This window comes from Panthera tigris, chromosome B4, assembly GCF_018350195.1.
Source record: "Panthera tigris isolate Pti1 chromosome B4, P.tigris_Pti1_mat1.1, whole genome shotgun sequence".
Classification (NCBI taxonomy): Eukaryota; Metazoa; Chordata; class Mammalia; order Carnivora; family Felidae; genus Panthera; species Panthera tigris.
Window position 1 is genome coordinate 75561494 of NC_056666.1, and position 14960 is coordinate 75576453.

The 14960-nt window shown below is 37.9% G+C and overlaps 1 non-coding gene across 1 annotated transcript; it reads right to left on the reverse strand.

Moving 5' to 3' along the window:
* Positions 1–11493: 11493 nt before the first annotated feature.
* On the reverse strand, positions 11494–11600 carry LOC122240657. The gene has a single exon (XR_006220430.1). It is a non-coding gene; the product is annotated as a U6 spliceosomal RNA (small nuclear RNA).
* Between the last annotated feature and the right edge of the window lie 3360 nt (positions 11601–14960).

Sequence of the window (14960 nt, forward strand, 5' to 3'; positions counted from 1 at the left end):
ATGGGGCTCAAACTCATGACCCTGAGATCAGGAGTCACATGTTCTTGTGACTAAACCAGCCAGGCGCCCCGATTTTCATCTGTACTATTCTGTTTCTTGCTGTTTCTGACTTTTTATTGGATCTATAATGGTGTTGTTTTGATTTTTAGTTTTTCTTTAGTTTTGCAATCTACTTTCTTTCATTCTTTTTTTTTAAATTTTTTTTCAATGTTTATTTATTTTTGAGAGATAGAGCATGAGCAGGGGAGGGGCAGAGAGACAGCGAGACACAGAATCCAAAGCAGGCTCCAGACTGACCCGTCAGCACAGAGCCTGATGTGGGGGCTCGAACCCATGAACGGTGAAATCATGACCTGAGCCGAAGTCGGACACTTAACCAACTGAGCCACCCAGGCACCCCTCATTCTATTTTTATCATTTATTTTCTAGCTCTTATTTTATTGAATCCCATTTCTTGAAGTATTCAACTTAGTATTCAAGGGAGAATCCGCTTTTGGTTTTGGGGGGTTATATTGTTTCCCTGATTTGTTTCTTCCTCTGCTGCATGGTAATTTCCTCTCTCTTGTTATCTCTTTTGTTATAGATTTTATAGTTACTATGTTTTTTTTTATCTTCTTTATGTTTTATGTGGACAGCTGTGTTCACAATTTTCGTTTGTAATTACAGAGTACGGATGAAAATATCTTTGATATGTTTCCCACCTTATTTGGGACCTATCCCCACCAAACCCTGCTCATCAGCTACAGTTAGTTGTTGACTTTTGCTTTCATCCTCTTTTCTTTAGGCTGAGGACATGAGGGTAAAGAAGAGCTTGCCATTGAAGAGTTTAATCCTTTGCAGTAGATCTAAATTCTGTTCTTTCTTCTAAAATCTCATAAAAGGTTTTCTCTCAGGCCCACTCTATCCAGTGGTAAATTCCATGTACTTTCACAGGCTTTGACTGATTCTCCCAATTTGACTCAATTCTCTGAAAGATAGGAAGCTCCTGAGGTTCACCCTATCTTTCCTCAAGTCCTATAGTGGTTTGTAGAGAATCTTACTCTTGGGATGTAAGTGACATGACATACTAGTTGTAGGTGTACAGTCTAATAACGCAGTATTTATATATATTGCAAATTGATCACCACAATTAGTCCAGTTAATATCTGTCACTGTACGAAAATTTTCTTCTTGTGATAAGAACTTTCAAGATCCACTCTCCTAGCTACTTTCAAATATGGAATATGGTATGAACTAGTCATCTTGCTGTATGTTACTTCCCTGTGACTTATTCATCTTTTAACTAGAAATTTGTACCTTTTGACCCCCTTCACACATTTTCCCACCCCCTCTGCCGCAGGTAACCACTAGTCTGTTCTCTGTGTCCACAGAGGCTCTTACTTTTGGTGGATTTTTTTAAACTTTACCACAGCTGTCTACTTATTCCTTCCTTCTCCTCCTTCCACATTGGAGAGTATTTCACAGAGGGTTGCTCTCATTTCCTTCTTGGGTTGCATTATGTAAAATGTTTTTCCTATCATGTGTCTTGGTGTAAGAGTTCTTTGATCCTCATCATGCTTTCTTTACCCCAAAATCTTAGGCATGTATTTTTTAAAGTTAAGTAATACAGAAGAAAATAGCATTTTGTATCTTTACAACTTATAGAAGCTTCTTGCACTGTGGAATAATCCAAATTTTGATGTTTCAATTTTAATTAAAATTGCTTTGTTCTTTCCCCATTCACCCACCCCCTTCCCCAGTTTTCTTGCAGCTGTATTTGAGCTGCGATGCCTGAAGAGAAGTTAGATAGAGGAAATCCTAGAGGCAGAAAAAGATCCTTGACTTGGGCAGGAAGAGCAGGTGATAAGAAAGGTATTAGGGAGTGACAAGAGATAATATTTTAGTTTGTGAAGCAGAGATGAGGGTAAGATTTTTGAGATAGATACAAAAGATAAGAGTAAGACAACTTTTTTTCCTGAACTAAGGAGATGTTCTGATTCTAAGATTAAAGTTTCTTTTTCTTTAATTCCAGTATAGTTAACATACAGTGTTGTATTAGTTTAAGGTGTACAATATAGTGATTCAACAATTCCATACATCATCCAGTGCTCATGACAAGTGCACTCCTTAATCCCCATCCCCTATTTCACCTATCCATGCCCACCTCCCCTCTGGTAACCATCAGTTTGTTTTCTATAGTTAAGAGTCTGTTTTTTGGTTTGTCTCTTTCTCCAAGATTAAAGTTTCTCACAGACTAAAATATTGCCTTTTATGGCTACATTCTTTCTAGAGTACTATTCTTTTTTTTTTTTTTTTTTTTTTTAATGTTTATTTTTGAGAGAACGAGTAGAAAGTGAGCAGGGTTAAGGGTAAAGTGAGAGGGAGACAGAATCCCAAGCAGGCTCCACGATTTCAGCACAGAGCCTGACACGGGGCTTGAACTCATGAACTGTGAGATCATGAACTGAGCTGAAACCAAGAGTCAGATGCTTTACCAACTGAGCCACCTAGGCGCTCCTAGAGTACTTTTAATAGCCAGTTTTCTTTAGAAAAAATACAAACTAAATTCTATGGATATCGGTTAGAAATTTTGTACAGATGGCTGTTACTGTAACAGTGAATGTGTTTGTGTGTTTTCCCTCCAGAATCTCCCTGGAAAAAGAGACATGAATGTCTGCGATGATATTTCCTGACAAGTTGATAGAAGAGAAGGAAAGGAGATCAACAGCTAGTGAGCAGAATTTCAGATAACCAGGATTTAGTATTTATCATCTCCAACTACAGACTTCCATTGCCTACTTTTAAATCAGAGATAACTACAGTCAGAACCCAGACAAGGCAAAAGAATATTTTTCATCTGTATTTTTTGAGATCAAAGAAATCACAATGTCTAGGAAACAAAACCAGAAGGGTAAGATTACATGTGGGCATAAATTGTTAAAAGCATAGTTATGAAATAATGGTATATATATTTTTAAAAGGTTCTCTTAATGTGTTTTGAATGGTCATATTTTCCCTCACCCAGTGCAATACTACTGATAGGTATAACTTATCTCCTTGTCTTAACTGCAGTTAATTTTAGAAGAGTATACAACATTCACAACTTTATCTGTTGTCTCTTTAAGTATTTGTAGATATTGGAGTATAGTTTTGTGTGTTACTAGTTTGGGAATTAACTCATATAACAATTGCTTTTCTACTTTTATATTAAATTGGGATATATTTGCCGGAAAGCCAACTGCGTCTAGAAAATGCACTCTCTGGAGTGTGAACACATGTTAGGGGGCATGGTGGGAGATAACTTACTGCAGGATATTCTATATCTGATGAGTTGATTCTTTCATTGGAGACAGGAAATGAAGCAAGAGTAAGTGCTTCCAGTTTTAGATTCCTTCTTTAACTTTCCTTCCAGGATTATTACTCTAGCTTCTTGTCTAAAGTAAAATATAAGATCCAGAGAATCAAGAAATACCAAGAATAGTTATGAGAAGGGGAAAGACAATAGAGACTCCATAAAATCACTTTTTCAACTTTTTTAGAAGAGCTGGAAAAATGCAAAGGAACAAATTTAACAATAGCACTAGAACTATTATACATAACTGGAATATATTTGTTAAAAGAATGACCGTAGCTATCCTGGCTTTTTTCCGCCTCATTCAATTTAATTTTAAATTTATTTATTTATTAAAAAAAATTTTTTTTTTACTGTTTATTTTTTATTTTTGAGACAGAGACAGAGCATGAACAGGGGAGGGGCAGAGAGAGAGAGAGGGAGACACAGAATCTGAAACAGGCTCCAGGCTCCGAGCTGTCAGAACAGAGCCCGATGTGGGACTCGAACCCACGAACTGTGAGATCGTGACCTGAGCTGAAGTCGGACGCTTAACCGACTGAGCCATCCAGGCGCCCCAATTTTAAATTTAATGTTCTTTAATTCAAAACAAAGCTATAGATTCAAGTGTCATGTGTTGAATATGAAGGAAATGCTTTTATTTTTTAGTTTTATTTATTTTAATGTGTTTATTTATTTTTGAGAGACAGAGCAGGGGAGGGGCAGAGAGAGAGGGAGACACAGAATCCGAAGTAGGCTCCAGCTCTGAGCTGTCAGCACAGAGCCTGACATGGGGCTTGAACCTACGAACTGTGAGATTGTGACTTAAGCCGAAGTCAGATGCTTAACCAACTGACTGAGCCACCCAGGCACCCCTATGAAGGAAATGCTTTTAAACTTAATGTTGACCTGGTAGTTCAAAAACCTAATTCTAAGAAAATAATGTACCAGAGCTGCTTGTGTTTGTGAAAGCTGTAGTTTCATTGTATAGTAAATCTATATAAAGGAAATCTGAGTTCTAAGGAATGGTTAGATTACTAAAGAAACTGAACTGTTTTACGCAGTGAGATTATCCACTGAAAAGTTTTTATAATCGAAGTTTGTTTCTTCTTAATCATCATGATTCAGTTTGCTTTCTTCCTAGTTATGCTGGAAACATGGAGTATCTGTTTTCCTCCGACAAATGAGAAATACAATAGTAAAAATAGGACTCTAGACTTTAAAATAAAACAATTTCTTCTAAAAAGTTTAGCATTTAATTTTTCCTTAAAAAGTTAACTTCAGCAGATTGCTTTGACCTTGTTAAAACTAGAGTCTTTGTTTAATTCATGTCTGTCTTCTTCCAGAACTGTAAGAAAGATTCATTGCTTTTTTGTAATTGCTATCTAATTACTATAAAATGAATTTAGATTTTTGACCATATCATAGGCATTAAGTGCTAACAAATTTTGGTTGAACGTAGCCTGAATTAAAACTTAGTTGGGAACAAAAGAAAGCTTATTTGTTGTTAGGACTTTCTCTGAAGTAAATCTGTATGTATAATCTATTTGAATAAAAAAAGTACAAAATATTTATATAATTTTATTTCATGTATTCATTTATATATTTAAAATTTGATTGTTGTGGGCTTTGTTAGTCCAAATAATTATACTGACTCTATAAACTTAGCTTTTAAAACATCAAAAAGAGAGCTAATGTGGTAGTTTTTGTTTTCTAGTGATACTCATTTACAAAGAGTCATTTTATTTATTTATTATTTTTTAAAGTTTATTTATTCTTGGTGGGGGGAGGGACAGAGGGGGAGTAAGAGAGAGAATCCCAAGCAAGCTCTGCACTGTCAGTGCAGAGCTTGACACAGGGCTCAAACTCATGAACCGTGAGATCATGACCTGAGCTGAAATCAAGAGTCAGACACTTAACCGACTGAGCCACCCAGGCGCTCTACAAAGTGTCATTTTATAATGAGTTATGGAAACATGGTCTATTGTGGAATGAAAACATTTTCCTTTTGTCAGTGATACATGTAAATTTCTTATTTAATGAAATATTTAGTGGAGTTAAACTTGGAATGGCTTAAATTAAATTAAGGCCAATTTCACTTACAACTATTGATTGTTCCTTTTAGCCATCCTGGCAGAAATCAGTTAGATCAGTGCTTCTCAGAGTACGGACTGATATCTCTCTGTGCATTGGAGAAATATTTAGAAATGAAGAGTGTCTAGAAACTTATGGTGATTTGACAGTCTGCAACATCCAAGCCCTTATCAAAACAGTTTTATTGAGGTATAATTTAAATACCATAAAAATCACCTTTTATAAATGTGCAATTTGATTATTTTTCAGTAAATTTATGCAGCTTTGCAGCTATCACTACAATCCTGTTGTAAAATATTTTTCTAACCCCAGAAAGTTCTTTATTACCTGCTTACAATCAGTTCTTGCTCCCAACCCCAGTTCCAGGCAAACATTGATCTACTTTGTCTCTTGAGTTTTACTTTTTCTATAGATTTCATATAAACAAATTAATACAATATAGTTTTGTATCTGCCTTCTTTTACCTAGTGTAGTGTTTTTGAGTTTCATCAGTTGTTGACTATATCAGTAGTTTGTTCCTTTTTACTACTAAGTAATATTAAAGTTATGAAAAGGAAAAACTTTTTTCTTTTACAGTCTGCTACTCATAACACTTTTGTAACCAGATGATGGGTGTTTTTCCCACACTGACCAATTCTCTGATACTAGCAGATGTCCTACAATTCGATTAAGTTCTGGTACCACCTACCAGGAGTTAGTGTTTGATCCCACAGGTTAAGGCCTCAGTCCCACAAGATTCCCTTACTTCAGATGCCAATGGCAAGAAGGTCCCCACGTTACTCACACTTTGGTCCAACCTGGCTGCAAATGAGCAGTTTTCACGACTCCTCAGGTTCAGTAGCTCACAGAATCCAGGAAACACTTATATTCACTGGTTTATTAGATGGCAGAGGATATGATAAAAGATACAGATGAACAGCCAGATGAAAAGCCAGGTGAAGAGCTACGTAGGTGGGGCCTGGAAAGTTCCCAAACACAGGAGTTTTTCTGTCCCTGTGAAGTTGGGGTGTGCCCCTCTCCCAGCACATGGATGTGTTCCCCAACCCAGAAGCTCCTGAAATCACCATACTTTAGGGATTTTAATGGAGGCTTTATCACCTGTGCATGATTATTAACTCTAGCTCTAGCTCTGCTTCGCTCCTGGAGTAAAGTGTGTGAGGCTGAAAGTTCCAAGCTTCTAATCATGGTTTGATCTTTCTGGTGACCAGTCCCATACTGGAAGCTATTCAGGAACCTACCAAAGTTGCTTCATTAAAATAAAAGATGTCCCTGGGGCGCCTGGATGGCTCAGTCAGTTGAGCGTCCGACTCTTGGTTTTGGCTCAGGTTATGATCCCAGGGTCGTGGGATTGGGCCCTGCATTGGGCTCTGAGCCAGGTGTGGAGCCTGCTTGGGATTCTCTCTGTCTTTCATTCTCCCTCTGCCCCTCTGCCCTGGTCGCATGTGTGCTCTCCCCTTCTAAAAATAAAAAATTAAAAACAAAAAAGTAAAAAACCCAGAACAATTCTCTTTAAAAAAAAAAAAAAAAAAAAAAACAGAATAAAAGATGCTTCTATCACCCAGGAAATTCCAAGGGATTTAGGAGTTCTGTGTCAGGAGTTGAAGTCAAAGACCAAATATTAGAACAAAAGATGGTCCTAGCACCTTTATTGCCTAGGAAATTACAAAGGTTTTAGGAGCTCTAGCCATGAGCTGGGGATGAAGATAAAAATATTTATTTCCGATTATATTACAATATCACAGATTATATCACATTTTGTTCATTCAGCCGTTGATTATTCATTTGGATTATTTCTGGTTTTGGCTATTATAAATAATTATAAATTTGAACATTTTGCTCACAAGTCTTTATATAGGCATATGTTTACATTTCTCATGGAGAAGTACCTAAGAGTAAAAATGTGTAATTTTCAAAGAAAAGTGCCCAAACTGTTTTCCGAAATGGCTCATACCATTTACAGTCCCACCAAAAATATATATGGATTTCAGATGTGCCATATCCTTGCCAACACTTGGTATGGTCAGTCTTTTTTATTATAGCTATTTTACTGGGTGTGGAATGGTATCTCGTTATGGTTTTGATTTGGGTTTCCTTAGTGATTAATAATGTTGACTATCATTTCATGTGATTATTAGCTATTGTGTTATCTTTCTGGTGAAATGTCTGTTCAAATTCCTTACTTACTTTTTCATTGAGTTGTTGGTCTTACTATTACTGTGTTGTAAGAGTTCTTTATCAGGTACATGATTTTTGAATATATTCTCCCAGCCTGTGGTCTTGTCTTTCTGTTTTCTTAATAATCTCTTTTAAAGAGTAAAAATTTTTTTTAATGTTTATTTCTGAGAGAGAGAGAGAGAGAGAGAGAGAGAGAGAGAGAAAGAGAGAATGTGGGAGAGGGGCAGAGAGAGCGGGGGACAGAGGGTCCGAAGTGGGCTCCGTGCTGACAGCAGAGCCTGATGTGGGGCTTGAACTCACGAACTGTGAGATCATGACCTGAGCCAAAGTTGGTTGCTTAACCAATGGAGTCCACCCAGGTGCCCCTCTTCTGGTTTTTTTTTTTTTTTTTTTAATATTCATTTACTTTTTTTTTTTTTTTTTTTTTTGAGAGAGAGAGAGAGAGCTAGCCAGCGTGAGTGGGGTAGGGGCAGAGAGAGAGGGAGACACAGAATGCAAAGCAGGCTCCGGGCTCTGAGGTGTCAGCGCAGAGTCCAATGTGGGGCTCGAACTCACAGACTGAGATCATGATCTGACCTGAAGCTTGACGCTCAACCAACTGAGCCACTCACACGCCCCTTAGCTTTTTTTTTTTTTTTTAAGTGGATAGTTAAGGTAATGTATTAACTCTGGATTCTTTATCTTCTTCTTTTTTTTTTTTTTCCCAACGTTTTTTATTTATTTTTGGGACAGAGAGAGACAGAGCATGAACGGGGGAGGGTCAGAGAGAGAGGGAGACACAGAATCGGAAACAGGCTCCAGGCTTCGAGCCATCAGCCCAGAGCCTGACGCGGGGCTCGAGCTCACGGACCGCGAGATCGTGACCTGGCTGAAGTCGGACGCTTAACCGACTGCGCCACCCAGGCGCCCCTGGATTCTTTATCTTCTTGAGGGTATTTTAAAAATAATTAGCTGGGACATAAATTGAGGCATCTACCTCTCTGCCTGTCCCATGTGTACAGTCACAAATGTATCTGCACATTTTTTTTTTAATTCTAATTTTTATTTTTTATATTTGCTTTTTAGGGGTTGTCCCTGCATCTGCAGTGTTTATTGGTCAGCCAGTGATTTGGAATGAGGTTTTGCTAAACATCTCAAATGCATAAGCTCTGATCCTCTGCTGACTGAACCATATGGGTTGAGGAGGATGTTCAAAGTTCAGGCAGTTCTTAAGTTTGTTTTCACTTTTACCTTCCACTGGCCTCCTGGGTTTCCCTGTGCATGTGCATAGTTTCTCATTTAGCTAGGAATGTGTAAAGAGCTAATCTAGCTTTTCTGTGTTTTTTTCCAGGATTTCCCTGTTAACTATCCTACTTATTTACCACTCACTCAACCAAGACTCCAGCTTCAGGCTAACAAAGCAATTAGTTATTTTTATTCATTTCCAGCTGAGTTCTCTACTTGAGCTTGACAGAGCTGTGGAGTTTTGCCTTCCTCTCTAGTTAGCCTTCTTTGGCAGTAAAACTGCAGATTTTTATGGCCAGCCCTGCCCTGGTAAAGCCGTTGTTCTCCACAAAGCTGGAGATAGGTGAATGGGATCAGTCCTAGGCAAGAAGCATACAGACTTCATTGTTCTTACTTAAGGCTCTAGCAATTTCTCAATTTGTCGTGTGCCTTTGGTTGAATTCTAGGGCCCTGAAATGGTCGTTGTTGACAGTCCTGTTCAGTTTAATACTTGTGTTTTCAGGAGAGGACTTGCCAATCTCTTCACACCACTCTCAAGCGCAGTTTTATTGTTTTATAAAAGCATTGGTCCTCAAAGATTAGAGATTAACAAAATAAAAACAACAACTAGTTCTTTATCCCTGATGGTTTGAATAGCTCTAAATTAAATAGTGGCAACAGTGGGCAGGTCTTTAGACCCTAAGTGGCCTACTAGTTCATGTGGCTTACTAGTTAATTAGGTAAAAAATGCTTCTGCCAAAAATCTCTTGTGGGCCTTACCCTTGGATTACTTGAACTGTTTGTTGGGCAACCAAATGTTGAAAATCATGAGCTAAATAAAAGAACTTTTGGGTAGAACCCATAGCAAATATTTGAGAACCTGTTAGGTTCATAATCTGAAGTTATAGTGAGATAAATAAGCATAGTTTTTACCTTTACATCTGACTGATGTCTGAATCCAGCACTAGATAAAAGAAAGCCAACTCTGGGGTAATCCAAGGTTGGGAGTAGGTTTAGTTCTGAATCCCACAGATTACTTATGATCCTAATTTTCTCTCTAAATAGCTTTCAGAGACTAAAGAAGGATAAGACTGAACGATTATAATAACTTGAGTGTATCTCAGAATCATTCTGGAAATTAAAAAAAAATTTTTTTGAATTACTATCTCTGGGGATGGTACATTAGACTCTTTTGAACAGTCACATTTGCTAATATTTTTCTAGACCTAAATATCATGTTTGCCTGTCCATGTGTAACTGTATTTATCAAGTTACAGTGATAAGAGCAGATTCACAAGTATTGTACTTTTTTTGTTGACTTCATTTTACACTTAACTTTGCTTCTCTCTCTTCCTCTTTTCCCACTTGTAAAACTATTCAGCTACAAAACACCTTCACATTTGATAGTTAAACCTCTGAAACATTAAAATAGCTGACTTGAATTTCATAGTTGATCATGCATGAACAATTAATTTCTCTATCCCAGTACTATAATATTGCTTAATTGCTTCACTACTTACAAAAAGTTTTTTTAAGGTTTATTTTTGAGAGAGAGAGAGAGAGAGCATGTACACACACGTGAACAGGGGAGGGGCAGAGAGAGAGACAGAGGCACAGACTCCGAAGCAGGCTCCAGGCTCTAAGTGGTCAGGACAGAGCCTGATGCAGGGCTTGAACCCACAAATCATGAGATCATGACCTGGGCCGAAGTCAAACACTTAACCAACTGAGCCACCTAGGTGCCCTGCTTTACTACTTTTTGTTTTATACAGAACTGCCTAAATGTCTCTCTCTTTCTTTCCTCTTCCCTCCCCAACTGTTTTTCATTTCACAAAACTGAAACCCTGTATCCATTAAACAATAACTCCTTACTCTCCTTATCCTAGTCCCTGGAAACCACCGTCCTACTTTCTGCTTTCTGTCTCTGAATTTGACTACTCTTGATAACTCATACAAATGGAATCAAATAGTATTTGTCCTTTTGTGACTGGCTTATTTCACTAAGGATAATGTCAGAGTTAATCCATGTTGTAACGTGTCAGAATTTCCTTCCTTTTTAAAGCTGAATAATATTCCATTGTATGTATGTATTCTATTTTGTTTACTTATCTGTAGATGGGCACTTGGGTTGTTTCCACTTTCTGACTATTGTAAATAATGCTGCTGTGAACTTGGGTGTACAGATATCTTTTGAAATCCCTGATCTCACTTCTTTTGGGTATATAGCCAGAAGGGAATTGCTGGATTTACAGTAATTCTGTGATTTGGGGAGGAACTTCCATTTTGTTTTCTGTAGCAGATGTACCATTTTACATTCCCATCAGCGGTGCACAAGGGTTCTGGTTTACCTACATCTTCTCCAACACATGTTGTGTTCTGTCTGTCTGCTTTTTAAATAGCTTCCCTAATGGATGTGAGGACTTCCTTTTCAAGAGAAGATCTACAGGGGCACCTGCGTGGCTCAGTCATTTAAGCGACTGACTCTTGGTTTTAGCTCAGGTCATGATCTCATAGTTTTTGGGCTCAAGCCCCACATGGGGCTCTGTGCTGTCACAGTGTGGAGCCTGCTTGGGATTCTCTCCCTCTCTCTCTGCCCTCCTGCGTGCGCTTTCTCTCTCAAAATAAATAAACTCAAAAAAGAGAAAAAAAAGAGGTACAAACTGCTTTTATTTTTTATCTTTAAATTTTTATTATTTATTTTTAACATTTTTTTTTTTATGGACCACTTCATGGATTTGCATGTCTTACTTGTGTGGAGGCCACACTAATCTTCTCTGTAACATTCCAGTCTTAGTATATGTGCTGTCAGTGTGAGTACTACAAACTATAAAGTCATAGAATTTTTATTTATTTATTTTTTTAATTAAAACCATATTTTTGAGAGAGAGAGAGAGACAGAGGATTCTAAGTGGGTTCTGCACTGACAGCAGCTAATCCGATGAGGGGGTTGAACTCACGAACCATGAGATCAGGACCTGAGCTGAAGTCCGACGCTCAACCAACTGAGCCACCCAGGTGCCCCTGAAGTCATGATAACTATCGGAACTGACTTCTTTATTCTTTGTGCCTCCCACTTCATCTGCTATACCTATAAACATTCACTGTATGCCTGTCTTCTGTTAGACTCTGAGCCTGTTGGGATAATAACTGGGTTTTATTCTTGCTTGTCTTTCCGACACCTGGCTCAGTACCTTGGTACACTGTAGACTATCTAGAGACAAATTTTGTTAAAATTTTAAAAATATCTCAGATTTTTTTCTTTTTTAAATAAATTATTTCTTAAAATTTTTAATTACAAATTTTTTATTGAATTATAGTTGACACTCATTATTATGTTAGTTTTAGGTGTATAACATGGTGATTTGAAATTATACAGCTCTGTGCTCACCACAGGTGTAGCTACCATCTGTCACCCTGCAACACTGTTAACAATACTATTGTCTATATTCTCTGTGCTATACCTTTCATCCCCATGACGTATATATTTCATATCTGGAAGTAATTTATAATGTTAATTAACTACAGAGCTAGGAACCTATGGTAGGCTGAATAATTCTTCTTCCCCGTTCCCAAGATACCCATATCCTAAATGCTGTGGGTGTTACCTGTATGGATGGCCAACACTTGGCAGATGTGATTAAAGATCTTCAGATGGAGAGCTTATCCTGGATCATCCAAGCAAGGCCTAAATGCAATCACAAGTATCCTTATAAGAGGGAGACAGAAGGAGATTTCAGATAGAAGAGAAGGCATTAGAACTATGAGGGTAGAGATTGGAGTGATATGGCCATAAGCCAAGGAATGCCTATATACCCACCAGCAGTTGGAAAAGGCAAGGAACAGATTCTTCTCTAGAGCCTTCAGAGGATTGTGGCCTTGCCGTTACTTTGATTTCAGTCCAGTGAAACTGATTTTGGACTTGTGGGCTTCAGAACTATGAAAGAGTAAATTTCCATTGTTTGAGCCACCAAGTTTGTGGTAATTTGTTATAGCAGCCATGGGAAACTAATACAGAACCGAAGCACATCTTTGGGTCTTTTAGTTCATTGGGTTCAACCACAGTTCTTTTCTTTTTTTTTAATTTATTTTTTTTTAAACTTTTTTTCTTTAATGTTTATTTTTGAGAGAGAGAGAGAGTACAAGCAGGGGAGGAGCAGAGAGAGAGAGGGAGAGACAGAATCTGAAGCAGGCTCCAGGCTTTCAGCACTGAGTCTGACGCAGGGCTCGAGCTCACGAACTGTGAGATCATGACCGGAGCCAAAGGTGAATGCCTAACTGACTGAGCCACCCAGGCGCCCCAACACAGTTCTTTTTGTTGAAAGTCATTTACTCACTCTTAATATACTTTTCTAATATCATCTCTTTTTAGAAATTCAATAAAGAGGACATTTTATTTTAGGCTCTAGCTGACTGTTCTACAAAAGGTATCTGGAAATAATTGGCCATGTATTTCTTTTTCCCTTCCTTTTAGGAGTAAAATATCTAATATATCTAAAATATCTAATAATAAGGTGGGAAAGAAGTAAGTAAATGTGGTTTGTCTTTCTACCCTCGGCAATTAAAAAAATAGGTTATTCTTAGAATCAATTTAAGTTTTTTCTTACACTTCTCATTTATATGCTTCCTACAAAAAAAAAATCTTCCCAAGTTTTTCTAATGTATCATTTTCAAAATTAGTCCAAGAGAGTTGGTTTGGTGCATGCAAGAATCCATTAGACCAAAGACAGGGAAGATAAACATTTTGAAGGGAGAGTAACAGGCAATTACCTGGGTGATGCAAAGAGGATAGAGCAGTTGAGAAGCCAATGGTGACAAACTCCTGGAGCCAAGAGGACAGTGATTGATGTTAAGGGCCTTCTGGATTGTAAGCGGGGACTTATGACCCCCCACCCTTTGCTATGGCATAGGACCCCAAGAGACTGAGTCCTTGTAGTAGTAAAAATGAGTGGAAATAGACTCACCTTTGTAGGAATTGCAACTTAGTTTCAAATTATTTCAGTACCTGAAATTGGTTTGAGGTAACTGGGTGCCTTGGTACAAAGCAAACAGATCCTCTCTGGAAATCCTCACAGATTATTTTCACTATCAGGTTTTTAAATAGATTATTTAGTACATACACACAAAAAATAGTTAGAACATAAGAGGATGAAACAATAAATACGGAATAAGAAACATTAGACAATAGAACAAATTCACAGGAGATCCAAATATTGTAGTTACTAGATTTAAAATAACTATTCTTGGGGAGCCTGGGTGGCCCAGTTGGTTGAGCATCTGACCTTGATTTTGGCTCAAGTGATGATTCCAGGGTGGCGAGATAGAGCCCTGTGTTGGGCTACACACTAGTGTGGAGTCTGCTTAAGATATTCTCTCTCCCTCTCCCTCTCCCTCTCCCTCTCCCTCTCCCTCTCCCTCTCCCTCTCCCTCTCCCTCTCCCTCTCCCTCTCCCTCTCCCTCCCTCCCCCTCTCCCTCCCTCCGTCCCTCTCCCTCCCTCCGTCCCTCTCCCTCCCTCCGTCCCTCTCCCCCACTTGTGCTCACTCTCTCTTTCTAAAATAAACAAAATAACTGTTCTTAAAAAAAAATTCTTAAAATGTTCAAGGAAATAAAGACAACTTGGAGAAGTTCAGCAGCCAACTGGAAAACTATTTTGTAATGCATATTTTAGAGCTGGGAAATGTAGTAATTGAAACTAAGAACTCAGTGTATGGTTTTAAAAACAGATTGATAGTATCTGAGAAGAGTCAGTGAATTACAGGATAAGTTAGAAGAAACTAAATGATATGGAAATTCAAAAGATTAGGAAATACAGAAGAGGAAGTAAAAAACATAAGAGGCTACAGGGATAGGTATGCCATACGTGTAATGGGAACCCCAGAAGAAAGAGTATAATGTAGAGTATTTGAGGAGATATTGTTGATAACGTTCCAAAATTCATGAAAACCATCAAGCCACAGATTCAAGAAGTGCTAGAAATCACTAGCAGAATAAATATAATAAAGAAATCCACCTAGGAACATCATAATAAAATTTTGAGGGAGCAAAGACAGAGAATCTTAAAAGCAGCTAGAGAAAAAACTATGCAATTTTGAAAGGATCACAGTCAGACCTAGAGCTAACTTCTCAACAGAAAGAAGTCAGGAGAGTGGGATGATATCTTTAAAGGTCTGAATAAAAATA